Source organism: Pseudophryne corroboree, unplaced genomic scaffold (genome assembly GCF_028390025.1).
Source record: "Pseudophryne corroboree isolate aPseCor3 unplaced genomic scaffold, aPseCor3.hap2 scaffold_581, whole genome shotgun sequence".
NCBI lineage: Eukaryota > Metazoa > Chordata > Amphibia > Anura > Myobatrachidae > Pseudophryne > Pseudophryne corroboree.
This window is the reverse complement of record NW_026970180.1, coordinates 110110-116109: the sequence shown is the minus strand read 5'-3', so window position 1 is coordinate 116109 and position 6000 is coordinate 110110. Positions and strand designations below refer to the sequence as shown.

Below are 6000 nucleotides of genomic sequence, written 5' to 3'. Positions count from 1 at the left end.
GGGTCCACTTGCGAGTGAGCCCACTACGCGCTGAAACTCTTGAGACGACCCCCCACCGCACTTGAGTCCGCTTGTACGGCCCTAGCGTCATGCTGAGGACTTGGCAGAAGCTGTGGAGGGCTTCTGTTCCTGGGAATGGGCTGCCTGCTGCAGTCTTCTTCCCTTTCCTCTATTCCTGGGCAGATATGACTGGCCTTTTGCCCGCTTGCCCTTATGGGGACGAAAGGACTGAGGCTGAAAAGACGGTGTCTTTTTCTGCTGAGATGTGATTTGGGGTAAAAAAGGTGGATTTTCCAGCTGTTGCCGAGGCCACCAGGTCCGATGGACCGACCCCAAATAACTCCTCCCCTTTATACGGCAATACTTCCATGTGCCGTTTGGAATCTGCATCACCTGACCACTGTCGTGTCCATAAACATCTTCTGGCAGATATGGACATCGCACTTACTCTTGATGCCAGAGTGCAAATATCCCTCTGTGCATCTCGCATATATAGAAATGCATCCTTTAAATGCTCTATAGTCAATAAAATACTGTCCCTGTCAAGGGTATCAATATTTTCAGTCAGGGAATCCGACCAAGCTACCCCAGCGCTGCACATCCAGGCTGAGGCGATCGCTGGTCGCAGTATAACACCAGTATGTGTGTATATACCTTTTTAGGATATTTTCCAGCCTCTCAGCTGGCTCCTTGAGGGCGGCCCTATCTGGAGACGGTACCGCCACTTGTTTTGATAAGCGTGTGAGCGCCTTATCCACCCTAAAGGGTGTTTTCCAACGCGCCCTAACTTCTGGCGGGAAAGGGTATACCGCCAATAATTTTCTATCGGGGGAAACCCACGCATCATCACACACTTCATTTAATTTATCTGATTCAGGAAAAACTACAAGTAGTTTTTTCACACCCCACATAATACCCTTCTTGTGGTACTTGTAGTATCAGAATTATGTAACACCTCCTTCATTGCCCTTAACATGTAACGTGTGGCCCTAAAGGAAAATACGTTTGTTTCTTCACCGTCGACACTGGAGTCAGTGTCCGTGTCTGTGTCTGTGTCGACCGACTGAGGTAAATGAGCGTTTTACAGCCCCTGACGGTGTTTGAGACGTCTGGACAGGTACTAATTTGTTTGCCGGCCGTCTCATGTCGTCAACCGACCTTGCAGCGTGTTGACATTATCACGTAATTCCTTAAATAAGCCATCCATTCCGTTGTCGACTCCCTAGAGAGTGACATCACCATTTCAGGCAATTGCTCCGCCTCCTCACCAACATCGTCCTCATACATGTCGACACACACGTACCGACACACAGCACACACACAGGGAATGCTCTGATAGAGGACAGGACCCCACTAGCCCTTTGGGGAGACAGAGGGAGAGTTTGCCAGCACACACCAAAAACGCTATAATTATACAGGGACAACCTTTATATAAGTGTTTTTCCCTTATAGCATTTTAATATATATATATACATATCGCCAAATAAGTGCCCCCCCTCTCTGTTTTAACCCTGTTTCTGTAGTGCAGTGCAGGGGAGAGCCTGGGAGCCTTCCCACCAGCATTTCTGTGAGGGAAAATGGCGCTGTGTGCTGAGGAGAATAGGCCCCGCCCCCTTTTCGGCGGGCTTCTTCTCCCGTTTTTCTGAGACCTGGCAGGGGTTAAATACATCCATATAGCCCCCAGGGGCTATATGTGATGTATTTTTAGCCAGAATAAGGTACTATCATTGCTGCCCAGGGCGCCCCCCCCCAGCGCCCTGCACCCTCAGTGACCGCTGCTATGAAGTGTGCTGACAACAATGGCGCACAGCTGAAGTGCTGTGCGCTACCTTATGAAGACTGAAGAGTCTTCTGCCGCCGTTTCTGGACCTTCACTTTTCGGCATCTGCAAGGGGGGGTCGGCGGCGCGGCTCCGGGACGAACCCCAGGGTGAGACCTGTGTTCCGACTCACTCTGGAGCTAATGGTGTCCAGTAGCCTAAGAAGCCAATCCATCCTGCACGCAGGTGAGTTCACTTCTCTCCCCTAAGTCCCTCGTAGCAGTGAGCCTGTTGCCAGCAGGACTCACTGAAAATAAAAAACCTAACAAACTTTTACTCTAAGCAGCTCTTTAGGAGAGCCACCTAGATTGCACCCTTCTCGGCCGGGCACAAAAATCTAACTGAGGCTTAGAGGAGGGTCATAGGGGGAGGAGCCAGTGCACACCACCTGATCCTAAAGCTTTTACTTTTGTGCCCTGTCTCCTGCGGAGCCGCTATTCCCCATGGTCCTGACGGAGTCCCCAGCATCCACTTAGGACGTCAGAGAAATCAATTTACCAGCTGTAATTCGCACCCATGTAGTAGATAACATATTTATAAGTTGTTATATATTGGAATTCCTCAATATGCTGCCACTTGGCAAAGGAGATGATATTGTGCAAAATAACTGCTCCACACTGGAGCCTTACGTGTAGCTTGCACCAGTTGTTATAACACGGGAGAGTCATTGGACCCTTATACCAGCCTTATTTGCACCCCCAAAATATACCATCATCTAGCGGTAATATCCGTGGACTAAACGGAGATCGGGAGAACACAACCGTGACTGTGGTCGGGTAATTATTCAGCACAGCAGGCGCCAGTGAAGCGCCGTTCCTGCAGCCCGAGACCGTCTCTTCTGTCATTGGACTCTCCCGTGTTATAACAACTGGTGCAAGCTACACGTAAGGCTCCAGTGTGGAGCGGTTATTTTGCACAATATTATCTCCTTTGCCAAGTGGCAGCATATTGAGGAATTCCAATATATAACAACTTATAAATATGTTATCTACTACATGGGTGAGAATTACAGCTGGTAAATTGATTTTTTAATCCAATATATGGACTGATTTTTATTTTTGAAAATTTCTCTGTGCACAGAGTTTATCTAAGATCCACCTCCTATAGCTATGCAAATATATTGTTAGTGATTTTATTTGACCGGTCTAATAGTTTATTGTAAAGTATATATATATATATATATATATATATATATATATATATATATATATATATAGAGAGAGAGAGAGAGAGCGGGGGGGATGAAGGATATATAGCGACCCTAGGTGTCAATACAATAAGTGTATAGTTGCCATATGTAAACAAAACAAATATTTTATTAACGTAATTTAAGATCTTACAGAGAATATTAAAATAATCAATAAAATAATTAAAGGAACATTCTAAAAAATGGGACAATAATAAAACACAAAATGAACTAAAAGCACTTAAATGAATTATATAATCTATATTAAAAGTAAGTAAGAGCAAGTATAAGAATTTTTTCTTATCTTAATTGAGGTAGGTATAGCTTTCCAACGCGTTTCGTCTGATGAGACTTCTTCAAAGGGTAAGGGTAAAATGAACCTGTGAGACTATTTATAGCTTGTTTTAGTATGGTGGGAGGGTCATGTCTTAACAGGGAGTCATGTGATCTAATTATATGTATAGTACAAATAGTGTATTTAAAAATGCAATCTAAATGTTGACAGTCAGTTTAGAGTCCATAATAAGGAAAAACGATTCATGCTGAGTGATTTTTAAGTATTAAAATGATGTGAAATGTCCGTTTTCAGTACAATCACGGTACTTCCGCCACACTTCCGGTGGACGGAGGCCGCGATACGTCACTTCCGCCCCACTTCCGCTGCCGTCTGCGCATGCGTCCGCGGCGCTGCGAGGTTGTTCTTTTGGTCTACATAGCAACTTCGTCTGTGAGGGATTAGGGAGTCTTTGCAGTATGTCCTCTCACGGCGGCCATATTTGATAGGATTCCAGCTATTCTTTGGATGCATTTGTGGCCATTTTTTAGTGGTTTATTTAGCCCAGCTCTCGTCCGGTAACCATGGTGATCGTTATATATGGAAAAAGACGGATAAATAGTATCAGGAGATTGTCCAAAGTCATTTGATTAATCTTTCACAGTGCAATATCATATATTATAGGACTAGTGCAAGTAATTACATTGCAGTAATAAAGTGATTTATTAAAGTGCTTGTGCATGAGGTGTGCTGTTTTTAAACGGATGGCTATAATGGGATTCAAGTGACAGTGCTAATACAATGTATGATGTGAAAATATTGCAATTAATTTTTCTATGTTAACCCTTTATGAGGATGTTTATAAAAAATAACTTAGTTGTGATAATGAATTAATAAATATATATACATACAATAATAATATTGAGAATAAATATAGAAAATAAATATATGTATAGAGTGTTTTACCTTTCTCAGGCCTCTATGAATTACTATTTCGTACAGTACCTGATCTTCCCAGTTGGTCTCCCCTACTGGTACTGATCGGGCCCAGCGCTGCTTGGCTTCCAAGATCAGACGTGTTTGGGCATTTCCAGCGTGGTATGACTGTAACTTCGTTGTGCCTTACGGATTCACACTCTATACTTAATTATTATTAAATGATTAAATGATGAGATATCTACACAAGTGGGGTGGGAGTGAGGGGGGGGGGGTGGGGGGGGGGAGGGGGGGAAAGAGATATAATCTGAGGGGGGAGGGGGATTAGGGGAGTGGGGGGGAAAGTATTGGGATTGTGAAGGGGATTAAGTGTGACTGGGCGTGGACTATGGAGTTCAAGTCATATTAATAAATGGATGGAGGATAATACCGTATTTTATAAGAATGGGGCGATTTCATAGTTGTCGTTGAATCCTTTTGGTTGTAACGTTTGTAGTTGGAATATCCAGAACATTTCTCTACGTGATAGTTTATTCGCGAGATCTCCTCCTCTTTCCCCCATTTTCACCATTTCGATGGCTTTGAACGTAAGAGCTTCTGGGTTGGAATTATGTGTTGTGGTAAAATGTTGGGAGACAGCGTGAGTTTCCACTTTATTTTTAATGTTCCTCACGTGTTCCTGTATTCTTAGTTTTAAAGGCCTCTTGGTTTTTCCTATGTACTGTTTGCCACAGTTACATTCCAGAAGATATATGACCGACGGAGTGTTGCAATTCATATATTCCTTAATCCTATATTCCTTTTTCTTCTCCATGTCCGTGAAAGTTCTCCTATTGGGGTGTAGATATCGGCATACATTGCATCGCCCACATTTGTACGAGCCCTTGCATTTGGGCCAGGTGTGTTCTTTTTCTTGGTCATTCCTCAGCATGCTAGGGGCTAAGATGTCCTTCAGGTTTCTTGATTTTTTAAACACTATCTCTGGGTGAGGAGGGAGGATTTCCTTAAGGATGGGATCCATGAGCAGTATCCGCCAATGGTTCCTGAAAGACTCTCTAATAGATTTTTCGTGCCGATTATAAGTAGTTATAAAAGCCGTAGAGTCTTTCTTTGTTTCTCTTGTTTTATATTCCAGCAGTTGTGGTCTCTCAATCAGGTTGGTTCTGGTGATGGCTTTCTTTAGAATTGTATCTGGGTATTCTTTCTGTTTAAATCTGTTGGTATACAGTTCCAATTGTGTCTGACAGTCCTCTGGCTTGCTGCAATTTCTTTTGATCCTACTAAATTGGGAAAATGGAATATTATTCTTCCAGCTCTTTAAATGGTTACTTTTAAAGTGGAGATAGCTATTAGTGTCCACATGTTTAATGTAATTTTTAGTGGTAATTTTTCCATTTTCCCCTGTAAGAATCAAATCTAGAAACTCAATATGTTCTTTGTTCATATTGGATGTGAAAGCAAGATTCATGTCATTGGTACAGATATGTTTAAAAAATTGGTTAAAAAGATCCATGTCACCATCCCAGATTATTAAAATGTCATCAATATATCTTCGATAAAAGATTAAATGATTTTTAAAAGCCTGTTGATCATATATAAAAACTTTTTCCCAACATCCCATAAAAAGATTGGCAAAACTTGGTGCAAAAATAGTTCCCATTGCGGTGCCGCACTGCTGTAGATAAAATTGATCCAGGAATTTAAAATAATTGTGTTGAAGAATAAAACGCATGATGTCACAAATAAAGTTCCTGTGTTCAATTGTTAATGTGTCATCTTTGTCCA

General features: G+C 42.5%; 1 pseudogene; it reads right to left on the bottom strand.

Moving 5' to 3' along the window:
- Positions 1-4272: 4272 nt before the first annotated feature.
- On the bottom strand, positions 4273-4391 carry LOC135034336 (5S ribosomal RNA; annotated as a pseudogene).
- Between the last annotated feature and the right edge of the window lie 1609 nt (positions 4392-6000).